The 14,384-nt window shown below is 52.1% G+C and overlaps 1 pseudogene; it reads right to left on the bottom strand.

Moving 5' to 3' along the window:
- Positions 1-6,025: 6,025 nt before the first annotated feature.
- On the bottom strand, positions 6,026-11,420 carry LOC106989675 (kallikrein-1-like; annotated as a pseudogene).
- Between the last annotated feature and the right edge of the window lie 2,964 nt (positions 11,421-14,384).

Below are 14,384 nucleotides of genomic sequence, written 5' to 3'. Positions count from 1 at the left end.
TCTCTCTGTCTCTCTCTGTCTCTCCCTCTGCCCCTCTCCCCTGATCACATGCTCGCTCTCTCTCTTGCTCTCTCTCTAAAAAAAGTAAAAATAAAAAAATAAAGATGGCTCTTAGAAAATAATAGAATGGGGGCTGGCTGGCTCAGTTGGTAGAGCATGTGACTCTTGATCTCAGGGTTGTGAGTTCAAGCCCTACATTGGACATGGAGCCTTAGAAAGAAAGAAGGAAAGAAAGAAAGAGAGAGGGGAGAGGGAGGGAAGAAGGAAGGAAGGAAGGAAGGAAGGAAGGAAGGAAGGAAGGAAGGAAGGAAGGAAATACAACAAACAAGATAAAAATGAATAAGGACACAGGTGATCTGAACAATAGGATTAACAAACTTTATTTAGGGGTACCTGAGTGGCTCAATTAGTTAAGCATCAGACTTCAGCTCAAGTCATGATCTCATGGTTCGTGAGTTCAAGCCCTGAGTAGGGCTCTGTGCTGACAGCTCAGAACCTGGAGCTTGCTTCGGATCCTGTGTCTCCCTTTCTCTCTGCCCCTCTCCCCCCTCTCAAAAATAAACATTAAAAAAAAACTTTATTTAATTGTTACATATAGAACATTGCACCCAGTATCTGAAGAATACACAATCCGTCCAAAACACACATATCTACCAGAATGGCTAAAATTAAAAAGAATCGCAGTACCGAGTGTTGGTTAACGTGTAGAGTGGCTGTAACTCTCATACGTTGATGACGGGGTGTAAATGGTAAACTGCTTTGGAAAACAGTTTGACAATTTCTGAGAAAGATGAGCGTATGTCCACCTCATGACCAACAGGTCCACCCCTAGGTATTTATGTAAGAGCAATGAAAAAAAAAAAAAAAGACCTGCCAAGAATGCTCATAGAAGCTTTCCTCATAATAGCCAAAGTGGAAACAGCCCAAATGTCCATGAAAGGGTGAATAGACAAGCTGTGACATCTTCATTCAATAGAATGCTACTCACTAATAAAAGAGAAATTAACCATTGATATACCCAACAACGTAGGTGCCTGTCACAATCGTTATGCTGAGTGAAAGAAGCCAGATACAAAATACCACACACGTATGATTCCTTTTATACATGAAATTCTCACACAGATGAAATTAACCATGGGATGAGAAGGAGAAGTAGATGTGGAAACAGTGGGAAATGATGTGAGAGAACTTTCTGAGGTGATGGAAATTTTCTAGAACTTGACAAGAGTGAGGGCTACAGGGTTCATGCATTTGTCAAAATTCATTGAACTGTATACACTTGAAACCTGGATATTACACTCTATATATGTCAATAAAAAAATTATAGCTTCATAAAAAACTTGACACAGCATTTACAAAAAGTGACCAGACACTGAGCTATGAAGCAAGTCTCAACTCTCAAGTTTCAAAGTTATAATATACAGAGTATGTTGTCTGACCCCGCGAGGTAATTACAGCAGAAATCGGGACAAAAATAATTATGCAGAAAATCCCCACATGTTTTGATTTTCGAAATACGCTTCTAAATAACCCACAGCTTGGGGCACCTGGGGGCTCAGTCAGTTGAGTGTCCAACTTCGACTCAGGTCATGGTCTCACGGTCCATGGGCTTGAGCCCTGCATCAGGCTTCGTGCCAATGGCTGGGAGCCTGGAGCCTGCTTCAGATTCTGTATCTCCCTTTCTCTCTGTTCCTCCCCTGCTTGCGTGCTCTCTCTCTCTCTCAAAAATAAATAAAAAATTTTAAAAAAAACAAATTTTGAAAGTTTTTCTGTGCTGTTTATTAGAGACGCACCAAAAGCTCATAGAAAAATTGAAAGCAAAAGATCAGGAAAGATTTTCCAAGAAATATTACTCCTAAGAATGATAGTATAGCTTTACTGATATCAGTCATATTAGGCATTAATACCAAAACGATCACTAAACAGAACAGGTCACTACAGAGTAATAATTCTTCATAAAAATTTGTATAACAAATGCAGCAATTCAAAATTTGAATATTTCTAATAAAACAGCTTCATAACACTTAATATAAAAATTAGTAGAAATATACAGGGAGAAATGGATGTATGAGATCTCAATATCACTATCATGCAAAGGATTTGGAATCACACAGAGCACATTCTCCAACCAGGACGAAAGAAAATTTCAATTCAATATACACATCAACATAATACCAATACAAACAGAAGTTAAAACTCAGCCACTCATCTGAGTAATTCATGATAAAAATGAAATCATAATGGACAAAAATGGATGAAAAAGTCATAGTGGAAAATGTTTACACCTTAAAACTGGATGATAAATAAAATATGACATATGAGGGGCATCTGGATGTCTCAGTCCAACTCTTGATCTCAGCTCAGGAAGTCATAATCTCTCCATGAGATCAAGTCCCACATCGGGCTTTGCACTGACAGCAAGGAACCTGCTTGGGATTCTCTCGTTCCCTCTCTCTCTGCCCCTCTCCAGCTCTCTCTCATGCAAACATGCACACACTCTCTCTCTCAAAATAAATAAACAAACTTTAAGCAATAAAAAATATGACCTGAAAACTTGGGCGGAGCAGAAGATTTATAGCTTTAAATAATTAGATTAAGGGCACCTGGCTGGCTCAGTCAGTAGAGCATGTGTCTTGATCTTGGAGTTGTGAGTTTGAGCCCCATGTTGGGTGTGTAGAGTATTTAAAAATAAAGTCTTTTAAGTGCCTGGGTGGCTCAGTCAATTGAGCTTCCAATTCTTGATTTTGGCTCAGGTCATGAGCTCCCAGTGGTGAGACTGAGCCCTCAGAGCTCTGTGCAGAGTATGGAGCTTGCTTAAGATTCTCTCTCTCTCTTTCTCTCTCTCTCTTTCTCTCTCTCTCTTCTCCTGCCTTTTCTCCCATTTGAACTCTATCTCTAAAATAAAATTTTTAGGGGCGCCTGGGTGGCGCAGTCGGTTAAGCGTCCGACTTCAGCCAGGTCACGATCTCGCGGTCCGTGAGTTCGAGCCCCGCGTCAGGCTCTGGGCTGATGGCTCAGAGCCTGGAGCCTGTTTCCGGTTCTGTGTCTCCCTCTCTCTCTGCCCCTTCCCCGTTCATGCTCTGTCTCTCTCTGTCCCAAAAAAATAAATAAACGTTGAAAAAAAAAATAAAATAAAATTTTTAATTAAAAATAAAATATAAGAAATAAAGAAAAAAAAAAGGAAGGAAGAGAGGGAAAGGAAAGGAACGGAACGGAAAGGAAAGGAAAAAGAAAAAGGGAAAGGGAAAGGGAAAGGAAAGAAAAAGAGGAATGGGGGAATATAAAGGACCCAAGGTGTTGACAAAGAATAGTGAATAACCCTAACTCAAAGGAAACTGAGGTAGGGAAACCTGCAGAAATGAAGAAGGGGGTGCTAGCTGGAGGTGAAAGCAGCTTGGGGCTCTGGATCAGAAGTCACTCTCAAAGTGATCATCCCTGGATCATGCTCTAAACACCCTGATTGGGGTCTGGGGGGTGGGTGGGCTGGGAGGGTGTGGACTGTAAGACGGCAGTATCTGATCCCAAGGCACGTGTTCCCCAGCCATAAGGGTAGGAGAGCCCTGCAAAGGGGAGCTTGTAAGCCTCAGTGTAGCTTCTGGAAACAGTGGCCGACTCGAGGCCAGTCCAGCCCAGATTAGCCGAGTGAGTGAGTGATGGGTGGATTCTGCATCCTGCCTCTCTGGCCCCATGTCAACCTTTGGGTCTCTGATGTCTCTGTCTCTCCATCTGTGAGTCTCTGAGTCTGTATTTCTGGCTCAGTAACCTCTTTCCTCCTCTGTCCCTCTATCTCTGTATCTTCCAGATACAGCATTCATCAGCTCTCCTGTCCAGCTCTGTATCTTCATCACCTGATTCGGTCCAGCTCTGACACTCTTGCCTTCTCTCTCTCTCTCTCTCTCTCTCTGCCCCCCACCCCCGCATCTCCATGTTTCTGAATCTCACGCTGTGTTTCTCTTTCTCTGATTTTCTTTGTCACTGTCATGCCATCTTCCCTCCGCTGCCACTGTTCAGAACTGTCGCTGACACTTTCTTTCTGTCTCCCTGCTGTCTCCCACTCCTGTCTCAGTGTCTCTAGGCTCTGCGTCTCAGGGCTGAAGTCTGAGGGTCAGGAAGAAATGCCCTTTCTGCCGCCCTTCCCTGCCCAGACATGTCCTAGGAGACAGTGGAAGAACGGAGTGAGAGGGAGGGTGGACAGACCCGAGCTAATGGCTTCAGACCCACCGGAGGACTCGACGGACCCGGAGACTTCCCACAACTCTTGCATGGGCAAGAGAGGACCAGTCTTGGCCAGAGGGAGACTGCAAATGTGAGATGATGTGTGCACCCAGGTAGGTGTGCACCTGTTGTGTCTTGGGGAGAGGTGAAGTGTGGAGTCAGAAGGGTCCAGAAGAGGGGTTCCAATCTCTAGCTTTCTTTTTTTTTTTTTTTTAATTTAAATCCAGGTTAGTTAACATACAGTGTAATAATGATTTCAGGCCAACCTCTAATGTTCTTCACGGGAGACCTTGTCCAGGCTTCACCCTCCAGAACCTTCCTTGGTCTTGACCCCGCCCCCTGAGCTCTGGCCCCACCCTGAGCCCTGACTCCTCTCCGCTGTGCTCTGACCCCGCCTCCAGGAGTCCAGGCCAACGGTGGCCAAAGCCCCATCTCTAATGGCACACAGTGCAGACCGCCCTGGCAGGGAGCCATCTTCCAGGGAGAAGGACTCCACCGCATCCCGCGGTGGGTTGGGTCTTCTTGGCTGTGCGCGTCGGGCTGGGGGCGGGGCTTCATCTCTGGGGTGGGCCCTGAGAAGAAGAGGAAAGAACACTTTTCCTCAGCTGGGGAAAGATGTCAGAGGGGGAGAGGGGTTGCGACTGGGGATGGGTTGCTGCGGAATTTTTTGTGGATGGAATTGAGATGGGCCATCTCGGGTGGGAGCGCAGATGAGGGGGAGGCTGCCAGGGCCCTGACGAGCCGGGTGGGGGTGTGGGGGAGGGGTGTGCCCATCCACAGCAGCCTACAGCATCAGGCTGGGTCCTCACGGCCTTGGTGCGCACCAAGAGCCCGCCAGCCAGACCTCATGCTCACCAACCACAGACGGAACTCAGCAACCAGAGGGCAGGATTCGGTCAGCAGCAGCCACCTGATGTCTGGCTGGCACTTACGTCCCAGAGTGGGCTTTTCAGTCACTGTCGCCGCCCATGTGCCCGTGGGGGGACGGGGGTCACTCCCTAACAGCTCTGTCCCCAGTGCGTGTCTCTGAGCCTGGGTCCTGTCCCTAGGCGACAGCCCAAGCGTCCTGCAGCACGTGAACTCCCCAGTGGCGTCTGAGGGGGTCTGCCTCCAGTGCTGTGCACTGGCACTGCTTCTACCTCAGTTCCCTCTTGATCCCCTCTCTTTGGGGCCTCATGGGCAGGGGGGGCTGAGGAAACTGTATCCCTTGGTTCACAGACCTTTGACTCAGCATCCGTGACCGGCCCCTCCACTGTGTTTATATTCGTTTCACCAACTCACACCCTCCACTGACCATTCCCTCTTGTCCCCATAATCCACTCCCACTCCCCACTCCTGAGAGGCGCCCCTGCTAGTGTTTTCACTGGACATCGTGACTTGACTGTGCTCTGCAGAATGAGTATTTGTGAGCACACGTTGTAATTTATGTAAAGCTATTATGCTCCATAACTCACGGTGTGTTCACGCATTTTCACTCATGGCTGTGTTTTTAAACTCCATCCTTGGTGTCCATGCGTCTGCTTTGTACTTCTTACTCTGCTCGGGGCCTCATGGGGATGGTCTAGCACATGTCCCACAAAGAACACGGCCACCCCTGCCTTAAGGGTGTCTCTGCCGAACCTGATGTCTCCAGACATTGCCTAATGTCCCCTGGAGGTTAGGGGCCAGAGTGGGTGGGAATTGCCCCCATCGGAAAACCACTGGTCTTCCCCTTCTGTCGACCTCAAAGGCCCGTGGACCTGGGGCGGCGAAGGAACTGAGAAAAAGAGATGACGGTGTAGCGAGGCACAGGGGACCCCGAGCCAACAGCCCGAGGCACCAAGATTTATTGTACATCTTCTTATATACGTTTTCAGGAAAAACAGATCAGCAATGATTAACAGAAACTTAGCAAAGCATGTCCACAATGTACATCTGATTCAGCTATTGTACGTATCTTGCGTAGGAGAGCAGTCTAGCAGATACGTATGTTCTGATAAGAATCTTTACGACAGAAGCAAAGACAAAGAAGGGAGTGAACGCACTGTGCTATACACAGCTGGCTTCCTTTGAGCAAAACATCCTTATGTGCGTACTAAAGAACAGACCACATCTCCCAAGGGCGATTCACTCAGGTCCTCTCAGGTCGTTTTTAACCTTACAATCTCGATCTCGAGTTCTCTCAGATCTTGGAGTCTGAATGAATATGCGCCTCTGGTCATTGTGGTGTTCTGTTTCCCACACCCTTCCACTTCGGGACACAGGCTGGGTGGGTCCACCACATCTGGAAAAGCCAGAGGATGCCAGAATCTCATGTGTATTTGATTTGAGTAAGGGGAGGGGGAAGGCAGGAGCATTCAACTGTTGGCCAATATGGTCTCTTTATCCACTGCACGTAGGGCATCACTTTGGTGTAGACAGCAGGCGTAGTGGGGCAGCAACATGGGATGTGGCCCCAGGACGTGATTCCTTGAAGCATACCATCACAGATCAGTAGGGTCCCTGAGTCCCCCTGCAGCACAAGGGGGAGAGAATGACAAAGGTCAGCGGTGGGGGCAGGGTTCTGCCTGTGGAGCCCCAGCTCTAACACCTGGGCTCACAGAGCTCGAGACAGCGACTCCCCAGCCCCAGGAGAGGACACAGTTCTCTCCAGAGTCCATTGTCAGAGGGCCAGCGAGATTCCAACAAAGGTGACAGTGGCTCAAGTCCTGGTCAATGGGGATGGGACTTTAGGGTCCAATTTCTGTGCAGGAGGCAGGGTCCAGGAGAATAGTCCCAGCTGACAGGTCAGTGGGGAAGAGGAGCGGAATCCATCTACAGGACCTTCTACATTCAGGACTCATCTCTGATGTCACTTCTCCGAAACAGCTTTTTTTGACAGGATACACCTCCACAGGGCACTGGGGAGCCATGGGAGGAGCATGGTCAGTTCTGAGATGAGAATGACCCACTGGGGCAGGACAGGGATGGAATAGAGGGGGAGAATGAGGGACAGAGGCGGGTGAAGAAGGCTGGGGTGAGGGTCCAGTCAGAACAAGGGCAAACATAGGTTGAACTAGGTAATGGACACAGAGGGACACTGGGTGAGACAGGTAGCAGAAGGGGCCAGGCTTGGGGAGGGATGGGTCGGGGGAGGGGAAGTTAGGGGTGTGCCCCAGAGACTGGAGGACTCACAGACCCAGGGGGTGGAAGAGGAAGAGCAGGGCTCTTGGTGGAAAATGCTGGGCTCAAGTGGGGCTTGAGGAGGTGAGAGGCTGGGCTCCCACCTGCGTGTTGGGAGGGGGGGACGTCGTGAGTGTAGATGTGTCCTTGGAGCTGCTCAGCTGAGAGACTGGGGCCAGAGCTCAGATCATCCTGAGTCCCGTCTGCCCCTCTCCTCACTCGCACTCGCTCAGCACACCCTGAGGGCTCCCTTTAGAGGTATCAGGAGTGGACCCCTTCTCCCTCCCTGCCTGCACCCCGGCTAGCCCAGTCCTCACTCCGCCTCTCCTCAGCCCTGTGGTCTGACCCCCGCACAGATGCCCGAGGGACCCGTGAGGTGAGGCCCTGTCCTGCTTCTGCTCAACATCGCCCACGGCCCCTGGGTCCCTCAGAGGAACGGCCGCGTCCTCCCCGTGGTGCCAGGTGAGGCCCCTTTCTTCCCTCTGGCGTCACCTTCCCCCCTCCCCTTGCTCCCTGGGCTCCATCCACACTGGCCCCGCTGACACCCTCACACACACCAGGCCCGCCTTCCCGGCCTCCTCTTCCCCCACGTTCCGCACCGCATGGCTCACCCTCACCTGCTGCAGGTGTTTCCTCCTTGTCTCCCCTTCTGCAAGCCTTCTCCTTCCCCATCACACCTGCTGTCTCCCCCAGCTCCACTGGGTCACCTCCTGACATGCACTATCCCTTCTGGGTCAGTTCACTGTTTCTGCCTGTGTCCCCTGGCACAGTGGGGCCCCAGGAGGGGCGCTGTTCTCTGTCTGGTCACTGCGGGCTTCTCAGGGGCTAGGTTGGTGTTGGGCACGTGATGGATGCTGAGTAGATACGTGCTGCACGGAGAAGGGGGTGGACTGTGGTGTGGACGGAGGTGCGGGTAGTGCCGGATGGGGTGTGGGATAGGGTAGGGCAGGCGCGGAGGCCCTAGGGGGCGGGGCTACAGCTGGGTCGCGCAGTGGGACAGATGCCAGGTGAACCCTCCCACCCCAGTTCTGAATCTGGTACCCCTCCCCCCCGCCAAACCATGCATGGCCCCAAGGGCACAGGCTGGCTCACCAGACACTTGTCTCTGTTGCCTTCCCAGGGTCTGACGCATAACATGTGATCTGTCACCTTCTGGGAGTGGGCCTTGGCACATTCATCACTGGGCAGGAGCCTGAGGTCCACACACTGGACATCGCCTATGTATGTGACTAGGACCCGGGGGGAAAAGGGCTGTGGCCAGACTCCTGGTGGCTCCTCAGCCCCTCCTACCTCAGACGGTGGAGTCCGGGTCCCCAGCCCTCTCTTCCTTACACCCAAGTGTCTGGGCTCCAGGCTGCACAGTCTGGCCCTGGAGTATGCTTACCAGGTTGGATGCCGCCCCAGCCAAAACTGTAGCAGATGCTCTGCAATTTGGGTTCCTGGACGGGTAGGTTCAGGAGCCTCACAGTTTCTCTTTTCTGGACGGGCTCTGCCAGGCGGAGCAGCGTGAGGTCACGGCTGTAGTGCTCTCCCGGAAGGCGGGTGTGGTTCTCCAGGAGACTCAGGTTGAATCCAGGGTGGGGGAAGCTTGTAACTCAGTCGAATAATTGGGCTGTGCCTTCCCTCTCAAACAGGTTGCGGCGACCCACCCAGAGCTGGTAATAGATGGGGGAGAGAGAAGGTCCCAGGGAATGAGGAGAGAGGAGGGGGAGGAGATGGGGCCAGGGAGCATGGGGGGGGTGGTTCCGGAGAGAGAGAAGCGAGGAGTAAACACGGAGAGAGGCCGTGCAGGAAGGATTTAGAGTCATGGAGAAATAGAGACCTTGAGAAAACAGACGATTGTAACAGCATGAAGGGCAGATCCAGAGACAAAGAGAAGCAGTGAAAAAGAGAGAGCTTGAAACAGAAGCAGGAATGAGGCAGAGGGGAGAACAGTGAGCCAGAAGGAGCACAAGGGAGACAGGAGAGGAAGAGAAAAGGTCGGGGGGGGGGGGGTGGGGGGGTGGTTGGGGAGGAGAGGCAGCAAGAGAGAGAACAGGGAGGGAGGACGGGAGGGACGGGGGAGGGGCCTGGGACCTGCTCAGGTGTAGCTGGGGCTGTGGGGTGGGGTCCCCAGCAAAGGGTGACCTGGTCCCAAGCCCAAGGACGGAGTTCCCCTCCCTCCCTCTCCCCTCCTCCCACTCCTTCCCCTTCCTCCTCTTTCTCCTCCCCCCTCCTCCTACATTTCCCCCTCCTTTTCCTCTTCGTTTTCCTCCTCTGTTTCCTTCCTCTCCGCCCCCCCCCCATCCTTCCTCTAGGGTTCCCATTAGGCACCAGCTGAAACCAGCCTTTCCCTGTATCCCCCTGGAGTGGATCACTATCCTGGAAGGAGGGGCTGGGCACGTGAGAAGACCCCCCTCACACAGAGACATGGTAGGACAATCTCTTCCTTTCCTCTGGGGTCCCCCTCAGTCCCATCCTGGGGGGGTGCTCAGCAGTGAAGGGGGAGAGGGAGTGAGGCAGAGACCAGGAGACACAGAGATGGAGGGTGAGACATACAGTGACAAGGATGCAGTAGAGGGACCCAGAGATGGACAGAGACAGGGAGAGACACAGTGGCCCAGAGACCAAAGACAGGGAGACAGAGAAGAATCTTAGTCACACAGATACACAACAAAGCCAGTTACGGAGAGACACAGAGAGACTGGAGGGGGAGACATAGGAGCACTGTGACAAGGAGAGACAGAGAGACACGGGTACCAATAGAGGGCTTTCCTGGGGTTGTCCCTGTCACTCTCCATGACATAGACCATTAATGTCTTTCTTTCCCTGAGCCCCCCAGCCTCCCCTGAGGTTAACCCGGGACAGTGCTTGGTTTTCATTCCCCAGACCCTCTGCCCCACTTACTCGTTTATGCAGTGGGCAGCTGTGAGCACCCACTGGGGGTGCACTAGGATGCCCCCACACCTGTTATCGGTGAAATTGTACACAAGCGTCTGCCAGGGTTGGAAATTCTTCTCACAGCCCCAGTATCCCACTGCCTGGGGATGAATCTGGGGCACAGTACCTGTGGAAGGGGTGCTAGGTCAGGGCAGGTGGGAGGGGACACTGGGGCTGGGAGGTCCTGGGCTAAAAGACAGAGCAGTGCTCTGAGGTCAAAGGGACCTTGGTCGTAAAGGAGCAGACTGGGGGGCTGGGGACATGGCAAGGGGTGTGAGAAGGGTCTGGAATTCTCTATCAATCCCTTAATTGTGTTGGCGGCCGGTCCCAGGTGGGGAGACTTTCTTCTGAGATAGACCCATCCCATGGATCAGGTAGGAGACAAGGCAGCATCTGGAACAACTTGTGATGTGGAGGCCAGGTGTTTGGGAATGATTTGGAGGTCTTGGCCTGGGGGACAGGTGGCCTTGGTGGAGGTGTTGGCTCAGAGAGGAGGAAAGGGTTCTAGGAACCAGTGTTAAGGACCCCAAAAGAGAGGGTCACTGATTAGAAGGGAAGAATTTGGGGGGTCTTAAGGTGCCTCAGGCTTAGATACTTCTATGCCTAAGATGGGACTTTCAAGTTCTGAGAAGGTTTCAGTATTTAAGGGATGGGGCAGAGAGCCAACAGCTGGATGGCAAAGGTCACCCAGGGGCTCAGGAACCACAGCACTGAACCCTAGAGAACTAGGAGGAGGGAGGGGATGATTAGGATCCCAGGGTCCGGTGAGGAGGGGGCACTCCTTGGAAGAATTGGGGAACCCCAAAGACAGAGACAGAGATGGCCCCAGGCTGTGCCTGTCTGGTAACTGTCTGAGGAAGCAGGAGGCCAGTGTGGCAGTAAGGACTGTGAGGAATGAGCAGTGTGGAGAGCTAAGGAAGGTTTTGGGGTGAGAATGGGAGAGGTAGGAGGCACCTGGTACCCTGTCGGGGCTGGACTGAGGGCTGGAAAAATGGGCCGCACTCCTGGTGAGAGGGGAAGGCCTTATGCGGGCAGGGGGTGGGTGAGGGTTTCATGAGAGTCAGGGCCCCTTTCCCTCTCCCAGATCCACTATACTCACCGGTCAGCCCCAGGGACATTGTCAGGCACAGGACCAAGAACCACATGGTGGCAGGGGTGTCCAAGAGGTGGCAGGCAGTGAGCTAGTAGCTGGGGAGCAACCTCGGGGAGGCTTTAAACACCTATACCCCCAGGGCCCCGCCCCTACTCTGCCGCCACCCAGAAGCTGGCCAAGGCCTGCCCTTCCTTCTGGGTGTGGACAGCCCCAGCCCCCCACCCCTAGCCCTATGGAAGGGATGACAGAGTAAGCACCTGTTGTTCTTAGGTCCTCAACCGTGCTTATGGTTATCCATGGTTATGGTTAACCATGCTTATCCTTAACCATGCTGGATGTATTCCGGGGTCTGAGAACCAAAGGGGCCAGGGCTTATGGCTCTGTCGCCTTGCTCGCAGTGAGGGGGAGGCCCAGAAAGACAGAATCCACAGCTTTGGAGAATCTTGATGCCCATTACAAAGCCTCAGATGCCTAAACCCCAAGTGAGATTTTGCACACCAAAGCCCATTGTACCTTCAAATACTTGCACTGTGTCTCTGGAGCTCTCTGATCTCTGCACCTCCCTGAGCCAAGATGCCAGTTCGCCCAACTTCCCACATCCCTGAACTATGAGCTTTGGCTTTCAGAACTCCCTGATTCCTATACTTGCAGATGCAGGAACTGGTTCCCCTATTACATTGTTCCCCTAAAAATCAATTCTTGGGATCTCAGAGCTCCACAATCCCAGGGCTTACCAGACTGAGATATGAAATCCCAAAGGTCTCCTGGGGTGAGTTTCCTAGCATCTCAAAATCCAGCGTTCTGCAAATGCTGGGGTCCCAACATCACAACCCGTCCCAACTCCCCAAACCTCTCCCTGGGCACCTGATGACCCAGGACACCCAGATGACCTGACCTTCCAGGTCAAGAGTATCTTCTAGGAAATCCAGTGGCCCCGTTCCAGTAAATTTTTAGATCTCGGGGGACACCGAGCTAGTGAACCTCAGGATTAAGTGGCATTGAAAATCACATTTGGGGGGGGGTGCTTGGGTGGCTCGGTTGGTTGAGTGTCCGACTTCAGCTCAGGTCATGATCTCACAGCTTGTGAGTTCAAGCCCTGCCTTGGGCTCTGTGCTGACAGCTCAGAGCGTGGAGCCTACTTCAGATTCTGTGTCCACGTCTCTCTCTGCCCCTCCCCCACTAACACTCTGTGTCTCTCTCTCAAAAATAAATAAACATTTAGGGGCGCCTGGGTGGCGCAGTCGGTTAAGCATCCGACTTCAGCCAGGTCACGATCTCGCGGTCCGTGAGTTCAAGCCCCGTGTCAGGCTCTGGGCTGATGGATCAGAGCCTGGAGCCTGTTTCCGATTCTGTGTCTCCCTCTCTCTCTGCCCCTCCCCCGTTCATGCTCTGTCTCTCTCTGTCCCAAAAATAAATAAACGTTGAAAAAAAAATTAGAATATCTGTGTCCCCTCAAATTCATATGCAGAACTTCTACTCCCCAGTGTGACAGTTGGAGGAAATGGAGCTTTGGGGAAGTATTATGTCATAAAGGTGACCCCTTGCCCCTTTGCCATGTTAAAACACAGCGAGAAGACAGCCATCTGTGAGCCACGAAGCAGGCTCTCACCCGTGGGACACATGTAGGTCCAACCCCTGCCATGTCAAGCACTTGATCAAATCGTCCCCCTCTCTGAGCTGAGGAACATGAGAAGCTCCCAAGATAGGAAGTGAGAGAAGTGGTCTCAGACACTCACAAGTTAAGACCATAAAGGCTGGGGTAAAAGAATATACTTAGTCAGTGATCTGACCCCCCCACACAGATCAGTGTCACCCTACGGGAGAAGTATGCCTCAGACTGAGTGAGGAGCCTCTGGATACAGGCCCCAATCCCCATCCTAATCCCCACACACAACCTCAACCCAATCCCAGTACAGCCCAACCCAACCAGCCCCAACCCCACACAGGTCCGACCTGAGGCAAACGAACCCACCCAATTTAGCCTAACCAAACACAGCCCCCACATCTTCTCCATTCAAAATCAAACCAAACCCACATCGTCCTCACATCCAGCACAACCCAATCTTAACCTCCAGATCTTCTACATCCCCAGTACATCTCCCACCATCCCCAATTCAACCCCCACATCTTTCCCATCCAAATCAAACCAAAACCATTCCAAACGCTAACAATGCCATCTAAAACCAACCCTCGGGCGCCTGGGTGGCTCAGTCGGTTAAGCGTCCAACTTCAGCTCAGGTCACGATCTCGCGGTCCGTGAGTTCGAGCCCCGCGTGGGGCTCTGGGCTGACGGCTCAGAGCCGGAGCCTGCTTCTGATTCTGTGTCTCCCTCTCTCTCTGCCACTCCCCCATTCATGCTCTGTCTCTCTCTGTCTCAAAAATAAATAAGTGTTAAAAAAAAACATTAAAAAATAACAATAAAAAAAAATAAAACCAACCCTCACAATATCCAGCCCAAAGCTTATCCAACACAATCCAACCCTGTTCCCAGTACAAACCATAACCACAACTCCACCTCCATTCTAACTGCTTTTCCTACTCCATCCCCAACCCTATCCAAAGCATTTTCTCTGGGGCAAGGGAAACCCTACCTAACCCCATCCCACTCCTAAGCCTGCCCACATCCCTCCACCACCCATGATCCCCTCTAGGCTATGACCTCACAGGAGTCTGTGCTCCCACTCTCCCTGCCTGCACACAACATGGTGTCCAGCAGGGGGCCTGGGGAGTCCTTGTTACAAGATGTGGCCAAGATAGCACTGTCCTTGCACAATGCAATGTGTCAGGGAGACTGATTCACTGGGGAGGTAAGTGAGTTTAGAGTGGACCCATAAGATCAGGCCTCTAATCCCTCTGCCAACAAACCCGAGTCCTGGCTTTTGCATAGCAGCCTTGTGACCCTTCTCAAGCACCTTACTACCCTGCCTTCCAGGGTTTCTGAGCTCCTTATCCCACAAAGGCCTAAGTCAGACCCAAGCAGGCCATATCTACAAGGGGGCAGTCATGGGCAGTGCCA

This window comes from Acinonyx jubatus, chromosome E2, assembly GCF_027475565.1.
Source record: "Acinonyx jubatus isolate Ajub_Pintada_27869175 chromosome E2, VMU_Ajub_asm_v1.0, whole genome shotgun sequence".
NCBI classification, from domain to species: Eukaryota; Metazoa; Chordata; class Mammalia; order Carnivora; family Felidae; genus Acinonyx; species Acinonyx jubatus.
The sequence above is the reverse complement of the archived record's forward strand: the minus strand, read 5'-3'. Positions and strand labels throughout refer to the sequence as shown.